The sequence below is a fragment of the Syngnathus floridae genome, chromosome 2 (assembly GCF_059516105.1).
Source record: "Syngnathus floridae isolate MCC-2025c chromosome 2, RoL_Sflo_1.0, whole genome shotgun sequence".
Classification (NCBI taxonomy): Eukaryota; Metazoa; Chordata; class Actinopteri; order Syngnathiformes; family Syngnathidae; genus Syngnathus; species Syngnathus floridae.
Genome location: NC_142414.1, coordinates 136,461 through 155,412, shown reverse-complemented (window position 1 = coordinate 155,412; position 18,952 = coordinate 136,461). Strand labels below are relative to the sequence as shown.

The 18,952-nt window shown below is 46.1% G+C and overlaps 1 long non-coding RNA gene across 1 annotated transcript; it reads right to left on the bottom strand.

Moving 5' to 3' along the window:
* Window positions 1-502: 502 nt before the first annotated feature.
* On the bottom strand, window positions 503-1,123 carry LOC148401215 (uncharacterized). Its single transcript, XR_015857309.1, has 3 exons — window positions 1,003-1,123; window positions 818-916; window positions 503-732 (listed from the first exon to the last, which is right to left on the bottom strand). It is a non-coding gene; the product is annotated as an uncharacterized LOC148401215 (long non-coding RNA).
* Window positions 1,124-18,952: the final 17,829 nt, after the last annotated feature.

Here is an 18,952-nt window from a genome sequence, read left to right as displayed (position 1 = left end):
CCGGCGGGAGATTTGAGGGCGGCTTACCTTATGAGCCTGGTCCATGGAACACTTCCTGAAGTCCAACTCTTCATCCAGGTAGCCCTTCTGCTTGCAGAACATATCCTAGCACAGCTCAAGGTCAGAATTGTTGGGGCACATTGCCGGAGTTCCCCTTGGCTGATGTCGCGTGTCTGTCTACCTTCTCACTTTCAATGTCCAACATCTTCTGTTGAAGTGCTGACTTGGTCACTTTGATGTATTCTAACCACTGAGGAAAGGCTGCTGTCACATAAGCAGAATGCGAGAGCGTGCGTGGACGTGCGCGTTACCTTCTCGGCTAGGGTGAGAAGGGTCCTGGCGTGAATCACGACCACCTGCTCCTCGTTGGTGAGATTCTGCAAGAGCCCAAAGGCACAGCGTCAACAAGCTTCTTTCAGCGCAAAGCCTTCCAAAAGTCACATTTGAGCCGCCGAGTCTCGTGGAGTGCGAACATAAGGAGTTCGACATACACTTACGGCGTTATAGCCCAGGATGTCCAGCTTCTTCATCAGATCACTGATGACGATGTCCGGGGGAAAGGCGCAAGGAGCAATGTTAAGGTGTTCTGGGACCTCGGGTTAAGGTTAGGGTTGCGAGGGACGCCTTACGTACGCTCACGCCCTCGGCCTCGCAGTAGATCTGCAAAGGGCTGAGGCCGTCTGGGAAACGGACTTGCAGAAACTTCAAGACGGGGGAGCGCCACTCCCTCTCCTGAAAGGCAGAGGCATGCATCCGTCCGTCCGTCCGTCCGTCCGTCACATCTCTGGCCTCAACACGCTTGTGCGAGTCTTCCCACCTCCAGCTCCAGGATGCGGAACTCAAGCAGTTCGTTTTGGTCTCGCATATCCTGGATGTGCTCTTTCAGACGCGCTTCTTCCGCCTCCATCCGCCTGACCTGAAAAGACAGTCAGACCTCATCTGCGGGGCTTCCCGACAGGTGTGACGCCAAGCGACTCCGCCCAGCGCCTTTCTTTCCGTCACCTTTTCGGCCAACTGCTGATTGCTCTGACGCAGCAGCTGCTTCTCCTCCACCCACTTGACATTCTAGAAGAGACAAACGCGTGGACAGCTTTGGAATGTTGTGTCATTTTCATCCACAAATTCTTTGGTTGACTGGAAAATGACATTTGCTTTTCTCCGCATTTTCGCAGCCACGTTCGGGGGGGGGGGGGGGGGGGGGGTTGGTCCAGTAATGCCAGACGGATGAGTGACTGAAGAATGTAGCTATTTTGTCTGAGAAAAAGGTGTGCTCATTGATGAGCTTACCTGTCCTTGTTGCTTCAGCGCTGACTCCAGATCTGCTACTCTGCTTTGATAGTGACCCATTTCTACCATCAGCTTTTCTCTGGTCTGAAAGGAGGAGGAGGGAGGCTCCTCCTCCTCCTTTCAGACCAGAGAACACCCGAGGCTGGGTGAGAACGGGGAGGCTGCGACCCGGCCGGGGGTTGCGGGAAGGGGCGCCACCTTGATCTCCTTCTCGGCGTCGTAGTCCCCTTCGCTGGTCTGGGCTAGCAGAGCGTAGGCTCGTTGCAGCGCTTGATATTCTTGCGTCAGCTGGCGGTAGCGAAGCTCCGCCTCTTCATGCACACACCAATGCAACACAGCACTAGTACCAGAATCAGTCAGACCGGCGACAAAGCACCCGCGACGCAAAGACGAGTCCGATTCCAGGCTGAAGAGGAATGTTTGGTGCCAATACGCTGGCAGAAATGGCGGGCTACCTCTTCGGGTTCCGTGTCGGGGGTTCTGTCGGTGTGAAAAGACAAGGACGATCCGTCCGAGTCCACCAACACGTCTTCGTCGTAGCCGTAAAATGTTTCGATGACCTGCGGGCGCGGAAGCAAACATCTCTCTGAACAAACTGAAGCGACACCTCACGATGAATCGACGAGAGGAACGATAGCGAGAAAAAGGCCATTTCATCTTGCGCAACACCAAGCAGCCGCAAACAAACAGACTCACCTTGCAGGACCTCACGCTTTGTTCCTCCTCAGAGATTCTCGACGTCGGTATCGTAGCAGCAAATCTCTCTCCTGTCGACACAAATAATCCGCCTTTGAGATTCTTTGGATGCAAAGGGAACGAACGGCTCCGGCGCAGAAACAAACGCGACTCACAATGACATTTCTGACATGAGCTCCTGTCTCCAGAGCCTGAAAAACACGTCACCGGCGATGATTGGAGGGACGCTCGTCTTTTCCAAAAGTGACAACTACAGGGTGTGTCAGGGTTTTCCAGATTATCTTTATCGTATCATTGTGTTGCTTTGACTTTGACTGCGACCTGTAATAAATAATATTATTTATCCCTTATTTATCCCTATCGCTTATCCCTTCCTACACAAAGTCGTAAAACACCCCTTGCTATGTTTTGACTAGAGGTCAAGGGCTTCCTCTATTCAATCCACTCTTACACCCACCCTGTTTCTCTTAATTAAAATGCTCGTGCAGGAGCCGAGAGTCAGACTTCATTCGTACAACGGATGGACTCTCCACCTGCAGGTGTCCAAAAGAACTTACTTGTCTCCCGTGTGGTTCTTGCAAAATAAGTTGGAGCGAGCGCAACTCTAACAGGGTGCATTTTGCCACTAGCTGCCTACGGACAATGACGTCGCGCTCGCGGCTCATGGTTGACGGGCTGAGCAGCCGGGCAAGTCCGTCGTTTTCAGCGCACAGCGAGTGGCAAAGGCGCTGACAAAACGGGAGCTTTGAGCTGCTGAAAACGGCAAAACAAGTCTAAAGCGTGTTCAAACGCGTGCGCACAATGCTCCTGCTTGAAAGGTCGGAATTTAAGGGGCCAATTTTTTGGATGGCGGCCGCCGGCCAAGCTTTGGACGGAAAAGGTTTCCTGGCGACAGCGAGCGAGCGCGGCGCTGCCGTACGTGCACCGAGTCGCCTGCCTGAAGACCTTGGACAAGTCGTCGATGATGTGCCGCTGCTCCACAACTTGAAGGAACTCCATTTCACCGTCCTGCTGGCCGCAACCGCGGTCCAGGTCATTGAGCGAACTAGGCCTTCTCTGTGGAACACAAATGCAGTGGACTCTGTTGGCACGCCGCCGTTGTCCGCGTCGACTTACCAAGCTTGCCATCTCCTCGTTCTCCTGGGTGACAAAGCGCACTTTGTTTTCAAGGCGACACAGCACCAGCGAGAGTTCTTCATTCTTCCTGCTCAGGCGTTTGTTTTTGTACAGGAGTGGCAGAAACTGGCTTTCTGTTTCTCTCAGTCGCTTTAGCTGCAAGCATGAAGTGCGGGATGTGAAAGACGCACAACACGCGGGCCAGAACGTATCCATTCCTTTTGCATCGGTTTGAACGGAATCGTGGCTTTGGCTCCCAATAAAAGACATCTACCAGGCAACCGACTCGCCGCGCCGCTCAACTAATAAGCAAGCGCAATGGGTGCCTCGCTGGATGGCGCGCATCAAACGTAGCGCAAACCTTCAAGCGTGCCGTCAATAAATTACCAGTTCATTGCGCTCTTCAGAAAGCAGGGCGTTTCGATCCTCCAGTTTCCTGATGACTGCGCTGAGCTCAGCGATTTTCAGATGAAACCGTCGCGTGTCCCGATCCTCCTGAGACTGAAAACGCCCCGCAACACACACACACAAGCACTCGTTCAAAGTTCAAAACTGTTTTTGTGCTACCTTCCTCCAGCAACGAACTAAGTCATGCGTACTGCAAGTGTGTGATGAGGTGGCTTACGCAATGAAGAGGATTGCTAGTAGCGGCGTTGACCCCACTTCCAGGGTAGTTTAGGCCCGCCCTTTGGGAATCCCTCAGGGCAGCGATCTGCTGCTCGGCAGCCTGAGTCTGCAGCTGAAGGCGGTGGACGTGGCCGGCCCCAGGGCTTCATCCAAAACACTAACCGCTCTGTCTTTCAGCTTGATCTCATCCGTCTGGATGTACAAACGGGGAGCGCTCAGGCAGGCGGGCAAACTCATTTGCCAGAATTGTGACAAAAACAAAGAGAGCAACCGGCCAATTTTTTTCTTGAATCGACTAGAACACCTTTGCTGTGACAAAAGCGAAGCGAGCAACCGGACATTTTCTTCTTGTGAAATAGAATAGAATAGAATGCCTTAGGTGTCATTGCACTGCAGGTATACAACGAAATTGGGAACATAGCCACGCACCGCGCATCTGATCAGTCCTACCAGTCGGCGGATCTCCCTCTCGCAGTCTCTCTTGGTTCGGCTCAGCTCCTCCCGATGCTGGTGATGAGCCGATCGGAGCTCGGCCGCTCGGGACTGCCAGGCCTGCTGGGCCGCTGCCAGGGCTTCTTCCGCGCTCCTGGTGGAGGCGACACCGCTCGGTCTCCCGACACCGCTGCGTCTCCTCCACCTCCGCCAGCAAAGCGCCCCCCCTCCTCACCTGAGCAGACATTGCGCCACACCGGGCCGTTGAGACCGCAACGGAGCGCCGCGACGCTTACTGGGGACAAGCTACACAATACGGTAGCGGCCGCATCGAAGCCCGACGTGGCGTGCGGATAGTCAGACACGGATAGAGCGGATCACCTTGTCCATGGAGCCGTCCCTCAGGCTGAGGACCAAGGCATTCAGTCGCTGGATCTCTCCATCTTTGATTTTGATCACTCTCATCAGCTCCATTTCATGCTGCCGCAGTAATGTCTCCCTGGTAATGGCTAACTCTTTCTGCTTCTCCTCATGGAGTTTGCTTTTGAGTTCCGTCATGGCGGCGGTGGCACGGTGGTGCTCCGCCCGCAGGTCCTGACTTCTCTCTCTCTCCAGACAGCTGACCTGACATGACTTAGACTTAGACAAACTTTATTGTCATCTTGTCTGCACATGGTGCATACAAAACGAAATTCCGTTGCATACGTCTTACAACAAAGTAGTGATATTGCAGTTGAATAGAAGTAACATACCCTATGAAAATATATATATATACATATATACTATATATATATATATATATATATATTAAAAATAAGTATAAAGTGCAGCAGTGATAATTATGCAATAGTGCAAGTAGGCAAAACAGTATTCAAGAGTGTGCAGAGGAATGCTAAACCATGTATTAAACTTCTATTTAAAGGGTTTATACAAGTTCAGTAAAGTTGGTAGTGCGAGATAGTGCAAGATAGAGGTCCGTAGTGTCATAAAGTACAGTTCTGTGAATGTGTGATGCAGAGTTCAGTTTAGAGCTCAACAGTTCTAGTGTTCAACAGTCTGATGACAGCAGGGAAAAAGCTGTTGCAGAACCTGGTGGACCTGCAGCGGATGCTGCAAACCTCTTCCCAGAGGGCAGCAGGGAGAACAGTCCATGGTGGGGGTGTGATGGGTCATTGATGATGTTACGGGCACGGGACATGCAGCGCTGAGATGAAATGTCCTGAATGGAGGGAAGAGGAGCCCCTATGATCCTCTCTGCTGTCCTCACCACTCTCCTCACGTTCTTCCAATCGGAGGCGGTGCAGCCTCCACACCACACAGAGAGACAGCTTGTCAGAATGCTCTCTATGGTGCTCCTGTAGAACGTCCTCATGATGGGTGGGGGCAGGTGGGCTCTCCTCATCCTCCGCAGGAAGTACAAGCGCTTCTGTGCCCTCTTGACCAGTGCCGTAGTGTTCATAGTCCAGGTGAGGTCTTCTGTGATGTGGACCCCCAGGAATTTGGTGGTGCTGACCACCTCCACAGCTGAGCTGTTGATGATCAGTGGAGCGTGGTGAGGCTGTTTTTTCCTGAAGTCGACGATGATTTCCTTCATCTTCTCCTCATTCAGGATCAGGCTGTTTTCTCTGCACCAGCCCACCAGCTGCTCCACCTCCTCTCTGTAGTCCAGGTCGTTGTTGTCTCTGATGAGCCCCACCACCGTTGTGTCGTCTGCTGACTTCACGATGTGATTGGTGGTGAACCTGAGGACGCAGTCGTGTGTCATCAGGGTGCACAGCAGGGGGCTCAGGACGCAGCCCTGAAGGGAGCCTGTGCTGAGGGTGATGACATCAGAGGTGTTCTGTCCGACCCGGACTGACTGAGGTCTGTTGGTGAGGAAGTCTAGCAGCCAGTTGCGAAGGGGGGTGTTGAAGCCCAGGTGTTCCAATTTTCCTACCAGATGCTGTGGGATGATGGTGTTAAACGCTGAGCTGAAGTCCAGGAACAGCCTCCGCACATGGGTGTTCTTCTCCTCCAGGTGAGCCAGGCTCAGGTGAAGAACGGAGGAGATGGCGTCCTGAGTGGAGCGGTTTTGCCGGTCGGCAAACTGGAACGGGTCAAATAATAGGGGGAGTCTGGAAACGATGTGACCTTTAAGCAGCCTTTCGAAGCACTTCATCATAACCGGAGTCAGTGCAACAGGCCGGTAATCATTAAATGAGGTGATTTGAGGTTTCTTCGGCACCGGAATGATGGAGGCAGTCTTAAAGCACGCCGGCACTGTGGCTTGGCCCAGCGAGGTGTTAAAAATGTCTGTGATGACCCCAGCCAGATGACTTGCACATTCCCTGAACACACGCCCAGGAATGTTGTCGGGGCCAGGGGCCTTACAGGGGTTGACTCTCCTCAGGGTCTTCAACACATCGGCGGAGTCAAGGCAGAGTACCTCCTCTTCCTGATGGGGGACAGTTTTAACTGCTGGAGTGCCGTTTAGTGCCTCGAACCTCCCAAAGAAGTTATTTAGACCATTTAGAAAGTCAGCATCAACTACACCCACCGGGGGGGGGGGAGGGTGAGTTGTAGTCTGTAATCGCCCGTATGCCTTGCCACATACTCCTGATGTTTTTGACGTCGTGGAAACGATCCTGAAATTTTCGACTGCGGTCTCGCTTCGCTATCCTGATGGCACGGTTCAAGTTGGCTCTCGCTGTCCTCAGTGTCTCCTTGTCGCCAGACTTGAAGGCAGAGTTCCGCGCTCGTAGCGTTTGACGTACCTCCTCAGTCATCCAGGGTCGTTGGTTGCCCCGGGTGATGATATTCTTAGTGGTGCTGACGTCCTCGGTGCATTTGTTGATGTAGGCTGACACAGTCATGGCACACGCATGTCTAATCTACATCGGGAAAACTGGGAGGGAGGGAGGCAGGCAGGGAGGCAGGCAGGGAGGCAGGCAGGGAGGCAGGCAGTGTCTGTCTGTTGAGGTTTTCACCTTGTTCTTCTCCTGCTGAAGTTCTAACTGGACGTCCATCAGTTTGGTTCTCAGCTCGTCATTGGCGGCCTGAAGGGCGTCCGTTCGCTCCGCCTTGGCCCGCCCTGCCGGAGCTCGTTTGGACATCTCTTACTCGAGTCTCGCCCGGTCGTCAGTCAGAGATCACAACATTTGTACCTGGAGAGCACAAACGCAGCGCTGTTTTCCACTGGCTTCGAACTCAACTTCAATCGGTACCGTAACTTACAACATCATAAACATAGAACTAGCTTGACTTATTCATTGAATAAATGCATTTGGTTCTTCAAAACTGCATCACGCAACATAGCGTGACCGAGACGGCCGTTATCCACCTGCGTGAAGTTATTTGGTGAAATGAATGAGATGTTTAAGACACCATCGTTCTGTCTCTATGTAGATGAAGGGAAATAATCGATTGCTGAAGGTCCAAAGGTGTTGTGATAAACAAATAAACATATTAGTGATTAGTGACATATTTGTGATAAACATATTAGGCAGGATAATCACATATGTTAACGTGACTGCCCACACTGTATTTATTTATGGTTATTTGTTAAATCGAGTACTGTTAGACATGAAATAGGAAGTGTTTAACATAAATGGAAGACGAAAGGGGTACTCACCATTGTAGCTCCTGCTGGTCAATGATACGAGCCTCTTCTTGCAGTGGAAAACATACAGCCAACAAACACCGTGGAACCTAAAGGAATGAAATTAAACATTAACATTTAGCCTCAACCAACATTCACAGATACAACGCAACGCAAACTACACAAACGTAAATCTTTTTAAACACAATGAGTTGTACTTACCGTGTACGCTCTAGACGGTCCACTTGCAAGCAGAAAATAAAGATATTTCTGTTGATAATCGTCGTGTTTGTATCCGGTGTCTCGCTCAAGGCCATTGCGCCCACAGATTTGAATTTTGGCGAGAGTTCAGCCTATTGACGTCATTTCCGCGGTGTAATACCCGCATATCTGAAACGGCAAAGTTAAGAGTAGAGTTAAATAAAGTTTTTAGTCAACGCAATAATTTACAACCGTTGACCAGTCGAAATAATCGTCGAAATTTGGCGTCTGTGGCTGGAAGCAGACGCCGAGTTCGACATTCCTCCCAAACGCCACACTCCCTCGCTTTTCAGGGCTAAAAAAAAACAGTTGTAATTACCTTGTACGCTCTAGACGGTCAAGTTGCAAGCTGAAAACAAAAATATTTGCCTTGTTAGTCATCGTGTTACTAACCGCTGTGTCTTGTTTGCCAGAACTGCCGCTTTCCTACTTCCTGTTGCAAGCCACGCCCACGGATTATAATTTTGCCGTGAGTTCCGCCTATTGACGTCATGTCCGCGTCACATGACTGCGACGTAATATTATCTAAAACTGTTTGTGCGGTATTGTGTTGTTCTGTGCGGTATTGTGTTATTCTGTGCGGCGTCGTGTTGTTCTGTGCGGCGTCGTGTTGTTCAGTGCGACGTCGTGTTGTTCAGTGCGGCATGGTGTTGTTCAGTGCGGCATGGTGTTGTTCAGTGCGGCATGGTGTTGTTCAGTGCGGCATAATGTTGTTCAGTGCGGCATAATGTTGTTCAGTGCGGCATGGTGTTGTTCAGTGCGGCATGGTGTTGTTCAGTGCGGCATGGTGTTGTTCAGTGCGGCATAATGTTGTTCAGTGCGCCATAATGTTGTTCAGTGCGGCATGGTGTTGTTCAGTGCGGGATGGTGTTGTTCAGTGCAGGATGGTGTTGTTCAGTGCGGCATGGTGTTGTTCAATGCGGCATGGTGTTGTTCAGTGCGGGATGGTGTTGTTCAGTGCGGCATGGTGTTGTTCAGTGCGGCATGGTGTTGTTCAGTGCGGCATGGTGTTGTTCAGTGCGGCATGGTGTTGTTCAGTGCGGAATGGTGTTGTTCAGTGCGGCATGGTGTTGTTCAGTCCGGGATGGTGTTGTTCAATGCGGGATCGTGTTGTTCAGTGCGGGGTGGTGTTGTTCAGTGCGGGATGGTGTTGTTCAGTGCGGCATGGTGTTGTTCAATGCGGCATGGTGTTGTTCAGTGCGGGATGGTGTTGTTCATTGCGGCATGGTGTTGTTCAGTGCGGCATGGTGTTGTTCAGTGCGGCATGGTGTTGTTCAGTGCGGCATGGTGTTGTTCAGTGCGGCATAATGTTGTTCAGTGCGGCATGGTGTTGTTCAGTGCGGCATGGTGTTGTTCAGTGCAGGATGGTGTTGTTCAGTGCGGCATGGTGTTGTTCAATGCAGGATCGTGTTGTTCAGTGCAGCATAATGTTGTTCAGTGCAGCATGGTGTTGTTCAGTGCGGCATGGTGTTGTTCAATGCGGCATGGTGTTGTTCACTGCGGGATGGTGTTGTTCAATGCGGGATCGTGTTGTTCAGTGCGGCATAATGTTGTTCAGTGCAGCATGGTGTTGTTCAGTGCGGCATGGTGTTGTTCAGTGCGACATAATGTTGTTTAGTGCGGCATAATGTTGTTCAGTGCGGCATAATGTTGTTCAGTGCGGCATGGTGTTGTTCAGTGCGGCATGGTGTTGTTCAGTGCGGCATGGTGTTGTTCAGTGCAGGATGGTGTTGTTCAGTGCGGCATGGTGTTGTTTAATGCGGCATGGTGTTGTTCAGTGCGGGATGGTGTTGTTCAGTGCAGGATGGTGTTGTTCAGTGCGGCATGGTGTTGTTCAGTGCGGAATGGTGTTGTTCAGTGCGGCATGGTGTTGTTCAGTGCGGCATGGTGTTGTTCAGTGCAGGATGGTGTTGTTCAATGCGGGATCGTGTTGTTCAGTGCGGCATGGTGTTGTTCAGTGCGGCATGGTGTTGTTCAGTGCGGCATAATGTTGTTCAGTGCGGCATGGTGTTGTTCAGTGCGGCATGGTGTTGTTCAGTGCGGCATGGTGTTGTTCAGTGCGGCATGGTGTTGTTCAGTGCGGCATAATGTTGTCCAGTGCGCCATAATGTTGTTCAGTGCGGCATGGTGTTGTTTAGTGCGGGATGGTGTTGTTCAGTGCAGGATGGTGTTGTTCAGTGCGGCATGGTGTTCTTCAATGCGGCATGGTGTTGTTCAGTGCGGGATGGTGTTGTTCAGTGCGGCATGGTGTTGTTCAGTGCGGCATAATGTTGTTCAGTGCGGCATGGTGTTGTTCAGTGCGGCATGGTGTTGTTCAGTGCGGCATGGTGTTGTTCAGTGCGGCATGGTGTTGTTCAGTGCGGCATGGTGTTGTTCAATGCGGGATCGTGTTGTTCAGTGCGGGGTGGTGTTGTTCAGTGCAGGATGGTGTTGTTCAGTGCAGGATGGTGTTGTTCAGTGCGGCATGGTGTTGTTCAATGCAGGATCGTGTTGTTCAGTGCAGCATAATGTTGTTCAGTGCAGCATGGTGTTGTTCAGTGCGGCATGGTGTTGTTCAATGCGGCATGGTGTTGTTCAGTGCGGGATGGTGTTGTTCAGTGCGGCATGGTGTTTTTCAGTGCGGCATAATGTTCAGTGCGGCATGGTGTTGTTCAGTGCGGCATGGTGTTGTTCAGTGCGACATAATGTTGTTCAGTGCGGCATAATGTTGTTCAGTGCGGCATGGTGTTGTTCAGTGCGGCATGGTGTTGTTCAGTGCGGCATGGTGTTGTTCAGTGCGGCATGGTGTTGTTCAGTGCAGGATGGTGTTGTTCAGTGCAGGATGGTGTTGTTCAATGCGGCAAGGTGTTGTTCAGTGCGGGATGGTGTTGTTCAGTGCAGGATGGTGTTGTTCAGTGCGGCATGGTGTTGTTCAGTGCGGAATGGTGTTGTTCAGTGCGGCATGGTGTTGTTCAGTGCGGCATGGTGTTGTTCAGTGCAGGATGGTGTTGTTCAATGCGGGATGGTGTTGTTCAGTGCGGGATGGTGTTGTTCAGTGCAGGATGGTGTTGTTCAGTGCGGCATGGTGTTGTTCAATGCGGCATGGTGTTGTTCAGTGCAGGATGGTGTTGTTCAGTGCGGCATGGTGTTGTTCAATGCGGCATGGTGTTGTTCAATGCGGCATGGTGTTGTTCAGTGCGGCATGGTGTTGTTCAGTGCGGCATGGTGTTGTTCAGTGCAGCGTAATGTTGTTCAGTGCGGCATGGTGTTGTTCAGTGCGGAATGGTGTTGTTCAGTGCGGCATGGTGTTGTTCAGTGCGGCATGGTGTTGCTCAGTGCGGCATGGTGTTGTTCAGTGCGGGATGGTGTTGTTCATTGCGGCATGGTGTTGTTCAGTGCGGCATGGTGTTGTTCAGTGCGGCATGGTGTTGTTCAGTGCGGCATAATGTTGTTCAGTGCGCCATAATGTTGTTCAGTGCGGCATGGTGTTGTTCAGTGCGGGATGGTGTTGTTCAGTGCGGGATGGTGTTGTTCAGTGCGGCATGGTGTTGTTCAATGCGGGATCGTGTTGTTCAGTGCGGCATGGTGTTGTTCAGTGCGGCATGGTGTTGTTCAGTGCGGCATGGTGTTGTTCAGTGCGGCATGGTGTTGTTCAGTGCGGCATAATGTTGTTTAGTGCGGCATAATGTTGTTCAGTGCGGCATAATGTTGTTCAGTGCGGCATAATGTTGTTCAGTGCGGGATGGTGTTGTTCATTGCGGCATGGTGTTGTTCAGTGCGGCATGGTGTTGTTCAGTGCGGCATGGTGTTGTTCAGTGCGGGATGGTGTTGTTCAGTGCAGGATGGTGTTGTTCAGTGCGGCATGGTGTTGTTCAGTGCGGCATGGTGTTGTTCATTTCGGCATAATGTTGTTCAGTGCGGCATAATGTTGTTTAGTGCGGCATGGTGTTGTTCAGTGCGGGATGGTGTTGTTCAGTGCGTTATAATGTTGTTCAGTGCGGCATGGTGTTGTTCAGTGCGGCATGGTGTTGTTCAGTGCGGCATGGTGTTGTTCAGTGCGGCATAATGTTGTTCAGTGCGGCATGGTGTTGTTCAGTGCGGCATGGTGTTGTTCAGTGCGGGATGGTGTTGTTCAGTGCGGCATGGTGTTCAATGCGGAATGGTGTTGTTCAGTGCAGGATGGTGTTGTTCAGTGCGGCATGGTGTTGTTCAGTGCGGCATAATGTTGTTCAGTGCGGCATGGTGTTGTTCAGTGCGGCATGGTGTTGTTCAGTGCGGCATGGTGTTGTTCAGTGCGGCATAATGTTGTTCAGTGCGGCATGGTGTTGTTCAGTGCGGCATGGTGTTGTTCAGTGCGGCATAATGTTCAGTGCGGCATAATGTTGTTCAGTGCGGCATGGTGTTGTTCAGTGCGGGATGGTGTTGTTCAGTGCAGGATGGTGTTGTTCAGTGCGGCATGGTGTTCAGTGCGGGATGGTGTCTTTCAGTGCGGGATGGTGTCGTTCAGTGCGGCATGGTGTCTTTCAGTGCGGCATGGTGTCGTTCAGTGAGGCATGGTGTTGTTCAGTGCGGCATGGTGTTGTTTAGTGCGGCATGGTGTTGTTCAGTGCGGGATGGTGTTGTTCAGTGCGGCATGGTGTTCAGTGCGGCATGGTGTTGTTCAGTGCGGTATCGTGTTGTTCAGTGCGGTATCGTGTTTCTCAGTGCGGTATCGTGTTGTTCAGTGCAGTATCGTTGTGTTGTTCGTATTGTGTTTAACACTTAGCCTCTAACACTTAGCCTCTAACACTTAGCCTCTAGCATCTAGAAGGTAAATAAATAGGAAGGAAGGACTCACCGGTGACGTCTTCGCCCACGTCCAAGCGTTGTACTTTGTATTTTCATCCTTCTGACAGTGGAAAACATAGCCAACAAACACCGTGGAACCTAAACGAATGAAAGAAAACTATCATTTGGCCACAACCAACATTCACAGATACAACACAATGTGACGTGCGGGGTTGAGGTTAAAGGTTGAGTGAAGGGCCCTCGTTTTAAACTACTTTTTTGAAAAGGATTGGGAACAAGTAAGACGTATTTAATTTATTTAATGGGAAGTAGTAAGAGCTATTGAATTTAATCTATGTATTATATTCTATTGTATTGTATTCTGTTGTATTCTTTTGGATTGTATTCACACTAACCCCACTAAAACTTCAGCCCACAAAAACTCGCCTCTGGCGCCTAGCCTCTGGCACTTAGCCTCTAACACTTAGCCTTTAACACTTAGCCTTTAACACTTAGCCTTTAACACTTAGCCTAGAAGGTGAATAAATAGGGTTAAAGGTTGAGTGAAGGGACCTCGTTTTAAACTACTTTTTTGTAAAGGAGTGGGAACAAGTAAGACGTATTTAATTTATTTAATGGGAAGTAGTAAGACTTATTAAATTTATTTAATCTACTTTTCTTCCCAGGCAAAATTTGATGTGCTGCAATTCCAAATTTCCAAAGTGAATGAAGGAATGAAGTCCTTTAAATTATGATTTTGTATAAATACTAGGCATTAACACAAAATCGACGGCACAAAATGGGCAGACTTTACTTGTTTGAAAAGGACTGGTTACAAGACAGACTTTTTTAATTTATTTAATGGGAAGAAGACTTATTTAGTTTAATTGATCTATTTTTGTTCCCTGGCAAAATTCGATTTGCTGCAATTCCAAATTTCCAAAGTGAATGAAGGAAAGAAGTCGTTTAAATTATGATTTTGTTTAAATACTAGGCATAGACACAAAATCTACGGCACAAAATGGGCAGACTTTACTTGTTTGAAGAGGACTGGTTACAAGACAGACTTTTCTGATTTATTTAATGGGAAGAAGACTTATTTAGTTTATTTAATCTATTTTTGTTCCCTGGCAAAATTGGATTTGCTGAAATTGTATTTTGCCAAATCTTGCCTTGAGACCTGATAGGAAGTATTAAACGCTTAGTTAAATCAATACAAGTTGGTAATAAGAGCGAGTAATGTTGGTTGAACCGATGAATGAAGGTTGAAAGCAATTTAAATTATGACTTTGTATAAATACTAGATATTAACAGAACATCTACTGCGCGAAATGGGCAGAGTTTACTTGTTTGAGAAGGAGTGGCTTGTTCAAAACTAAGATTTATTTAATCTGTTTATTCCCAGGCAAAATTGGATGTGATGCAATTCCAAATTTCACCACATGATGGTGCCCAATTTTGACTTCATAGGACATATTAAACACTTAGCTTGTTATTATGTTCAAGGTAATCAGATTTGTTTATTATTCTAATGGCCTCTTCAAAACTATTCTGGATTACTACTTTGGATCTATTCTACATTACTTGGCAACAACATACTCTGTAACAGATTAGGCAGTATAATCATATCTGTTAACTTGAGAGTGCCCACACTCAATCTACTTATCGTGATGTGTTAAATCAATTACTGTTAGACATTATTTGTCTGATAATCTACCAAATCTTTGAATTGAAGAATTTGTGATTTAATTAATAGCTTGTTGTTATGTTAAGGGTAATCAGACTTGTATATAATTCTAATGGCCTTCTTTTGAAAACTATTCTGAATTACAACTTTGGATCTTATATTACTTTGCAACAATCTACTCCGTGACAGATTAGGCAGTATAATCACATATGTTAACTTCAGTGCCCACACTGTATTTATTTATGGTTATTTGTTAAATCAAGTACTGTTAGACATGAAATAGGAAGTGTTTAACATAAATGTTATGGCTACTCACCATTGTAGCTCGCTCCTGGTCAATGATACGAGCCTCTTCTTGCAGTGGAAAACTTGCAGCCAACAAACACCGTGGAACCTAAAGGAATGAAATTAAACATTAACATTTCGCCTCGACCAATTTTCACACGTACAACGCAACGCGGCTACACTTCTGCTATTACAAACGTAAATCTCCTTAAACACAATGAGTGTTACTTACCGTGTACGCTCTAGACGGTCCAGTTGCAAGCAGAAAATAAAGATATTTCTGTTGATAATTGTCGCTGCTCAGTGGCTCACGGCCATCGCGCCAACAGATTTGAATTTTGGCGGAGGTTCGGGCAATTACGTCATATCCACGGCACATGACTGCGACGTAATACCCGCTTATCTGAAACGGCAGTTAAAAGTAGAGTTACATCAAGTTTTCTTGGAACCTAAACGAATGAAAGAAAACTATCATTTGGCCACAACCAACATTCACAGATACAACACAACGTGCGGGGTTGGGGTTAAAGATTGAGTGAAGGGCCCTCGTTTTAAACTACTGTTTTGAAAAGGAGTGGGAACAAGTAAGACGTATTTAATTTATTTAATGGGAAGTAGTAAGACTTATTAAATTTATTTAATCTACTTTTCTTCCCAGGCAAAATTTGATGTGCTGCAATTCCAAATTTCCACATTGAATGAAGGAATGAAGTCCTTTAAATTATGATTTTGTATAAATACTAGGCATTAACACAAAATCGACGGCACAAAATGGGCAGACTTTACTTGTTTGAAAAGGACTGGTTACAAGACAGACTTTTTTAATTTATTTAATGGGAAGAAGACTTATTTAGTTTAATTGATCTATTTTTGTTCCCTGCCAAAATTCGATTTGCTGCAATTCCAAATTTCCAAAGTGAATGAAGGAAAGAAGTCGTTTAAATTATGATTTTGTTTAAATACTAGGCATAGACACAAAATCTACGGCACAAAATGGGCAGACTTTACTTGTTTGAAGAGGACTGGTTACAAGACAGACTTTTCTGATTTATTTAATGGGAAGAGGACTTATTTAGTTTATTTAATCTATTTTTGTTCCCTGGCAAAATTGGATTTGCTGAAATTGTATTTTGCCAAATCTCGATTTGAGACCTGATAGGAAGTATTAAACGCTTAGTTAAATCAATACAAGTTGGTAATAAGAGCGAGTAATGTTGGTTGAACCGATGAATGAAGGTTGAAAGCAATTTAAATTATGACTTTGTATAAATACTAGATATTAACAGAACATCTACTGCGCAAAATGGGCAGAGTTTACTTGTTTGAGAAGGAGTGGCTTATTCAAAACTAAGATTTATGTAATCTGTTTGTTCCCAGGCAAAATTGGATGTGATGCAATTCCAAATTTCACCACATGATGGTGCCCAATTTTGACTTCATAGGACATATTAAACACTTAGCTTGTTATTATGTTCAAGGTAATCAGATTTGTTTATCATTCTAATGGCCTCTTCAAAACTATTCTGGATTACTACTTTGGATCTATTCTACATTACTTGGCAACAACATACTCTGTAACAGATTAGGCAGTATAATCACATATGTTAACTTGAGAGTGCCCACACTCAATCTACTTATCGTGATGTGTTAAATCAATTACTGTTAGACATTATTTGTCTGATAATCTACCAAATCTTTGAATTGAAGAATTTGTGATTTAATTAATAGCTTGTTCAGGGTAATCAGACTTGTATATAATTCTAATGGCCTTCTTTTGAAAACTATTCTGAATTACAACTTTGGATCTTATATTACTTTGCAACAATCTACTCCGTGACAGATTAGGCAGTATAATCACATATGTTAACTTCAGTGCCCACACTGTATTTATTTATGGTTATTTGTTAAATCAAGTACTGTTAGACATGAAATAGGAAGTGTTTAACATAAATGTTATGGCTACTCACCATTGTAGCTCGCTCCTGATCAATGATACGAGCCTCTTCTTGCAGTGGAAAACTTGCAGCCAACAAACACCGTGGAACCTAAAGGAATGAAATTAAACATTAACATTTCGTCTCGACCAATTTTCACACGTACAACGCAACGCGGCTACACTTCTGCTATTACAAACGTAAATCTCCTTAAACACAATGAGTGTTACTTACCGTGTACGCTCTAGACGGTCCAGTTGCAAGCAGAAAATAAAGATATTTCTGTTGATAATCGTCGCTGCTCAGTGGCTCACGGCCATCGCGCCAACAGATTTGAATTTTGGCGGAGGTTCGGGCAATTACGTCATATCCGCGGCATTTGACTGCGACGTAATACCCGCTTATCTGAAACGGCAGTTAAAAGTAGAGTTACATCAAGTTTTCTTGGAACCTAAACGAATGAAAGAAAACTATCATTTGGCCACAACCAACATTCACAGATACAACACAACGTGCGGGGTTGAGGTTAAAGATTGAGTGAAGGGCCCTCGTTTTAAACTACTGTTTTGAAAAGGAGTGGGAACAAGTAAGACGTATTTAATTTATTTAATGGGAAGTAGTAAGACTTATTAAATTTATTTAATCTACTTTTCTTCCCAGGCAAAATTTGATGTGCTGCAATTCCAAATTTCCAAAGTGAATGAAGGAATGAAGTCCTTTAAATTATGATTTTGTATAAATACTAGGCATTAACACAAAATCGACGGCACAAAATGGGCAGACTTTACTTGTTTGAAAAGGACTGGTTACAAGACAGACTTTTTTAATTTATTTAATGGGAAGAAGACTTATTTAGTTTAATTGATCTATTTTTGTTCCCTGCCAAAATTCGATTTGCTGCAATTCCAAATTTCCAAAGTGAATGAAGGAAAGAAGTCGTTTAAATTATGATTTTGTTTAAATACTAGGCATAGACACAAAATCTACGGCACAAAATGGGCAGACTTTACTTGTTTGAAGAGGACTGGTTACAAGACAGACTTTTCTGATTTATTTAATGGGAAGAGGACTTATTTAGTTTATTTAATCTATTTTTGTTCCCTGGCAAAATTGGATTTGCTGAAATTGTATTTTGCCAAATCTCGATTTGAGACCTGATAGGAAGTATTAAACGCTTAGTTAAATCAATACAAGTTGGTAATAAGAGCGAGTAATGTTGGTTGAACCGATGAATGAAGGTTGAAAGCAATTTAAATTATGACTTTGTATAAATACTAGATATTAACAGAACATCTACTGCGCAAAATGGGCAGAGTTTACTTGTTTGAGAAGGAGTGGCTTGTTCAAAACTAAGATTTATGTAATCTGTTTGTTCCCAGGCAAAATTGGATGTGATGCAATTCCAAATTTCACCACATGATGGTGCCCAATTTTGACTTCATAGGACATATTAAACACTTAGCTTGTTATTATGTTCAAGGTAATCAGATTTGTTTATCATTCTAATGGCCTCTTCAAAACTATTCTGGATTACTACTTTGGATCTATTCTACATTACTTGGCAACAACATACTCTGTAACAGATTAGGCAGTATAATCACATATGTTAACTTGAGAGTGCCCACACTCAATCTACTTATCGTGATGTGTTAAATCAATTACTGTTAGACATTATTTGTCTGATAATCTACCAAATCTTTGAATTGAAGAATTTGTGATTTAATTAATAGCTTGTTCAGGGTAATCAGACTTGTATATAATTCTAATGGCCTTCTTTTGAAAACTATTCTGAATTACAACTTTGGATCTTATATTACTTTGCAACAATCTACTCGGTGACAGATTAGGCAGTATAATCACATATGTTAACTTCAGTGCCCACACTGTATTTATTTATGGTTATTTGTTAAATCAAGTACTGTTAGACATGAAATAGGAAGTGTTTAACATAAATGTTATGGCTACTCACCATTGTAGCTCGCTCCTGGTCAATGATATGAGCCTCTTCTTGCAGTGGAAAACTTGCAGCCAACAAACACCGTGGAACCTAAAGGAATGAAATTAAACATTAACATTTCGCCCGGACCAACATTCACACGTACAACGCAACGCGGCTACACTTCTGCTATTACAAACGTAAATCTCCTTAAACACAACGAGTGTTACTTACCGTGTACGCTCTAGGCAAAATTGGATGTGATGCAATTCCAAATCTATCTGAAACGGCAGTTAAAAGTAGAGTTACATCAAGTTTTCTTTTTTAATCAACACAATCATTTACAACCGTTGACCAGAAAGAATCGT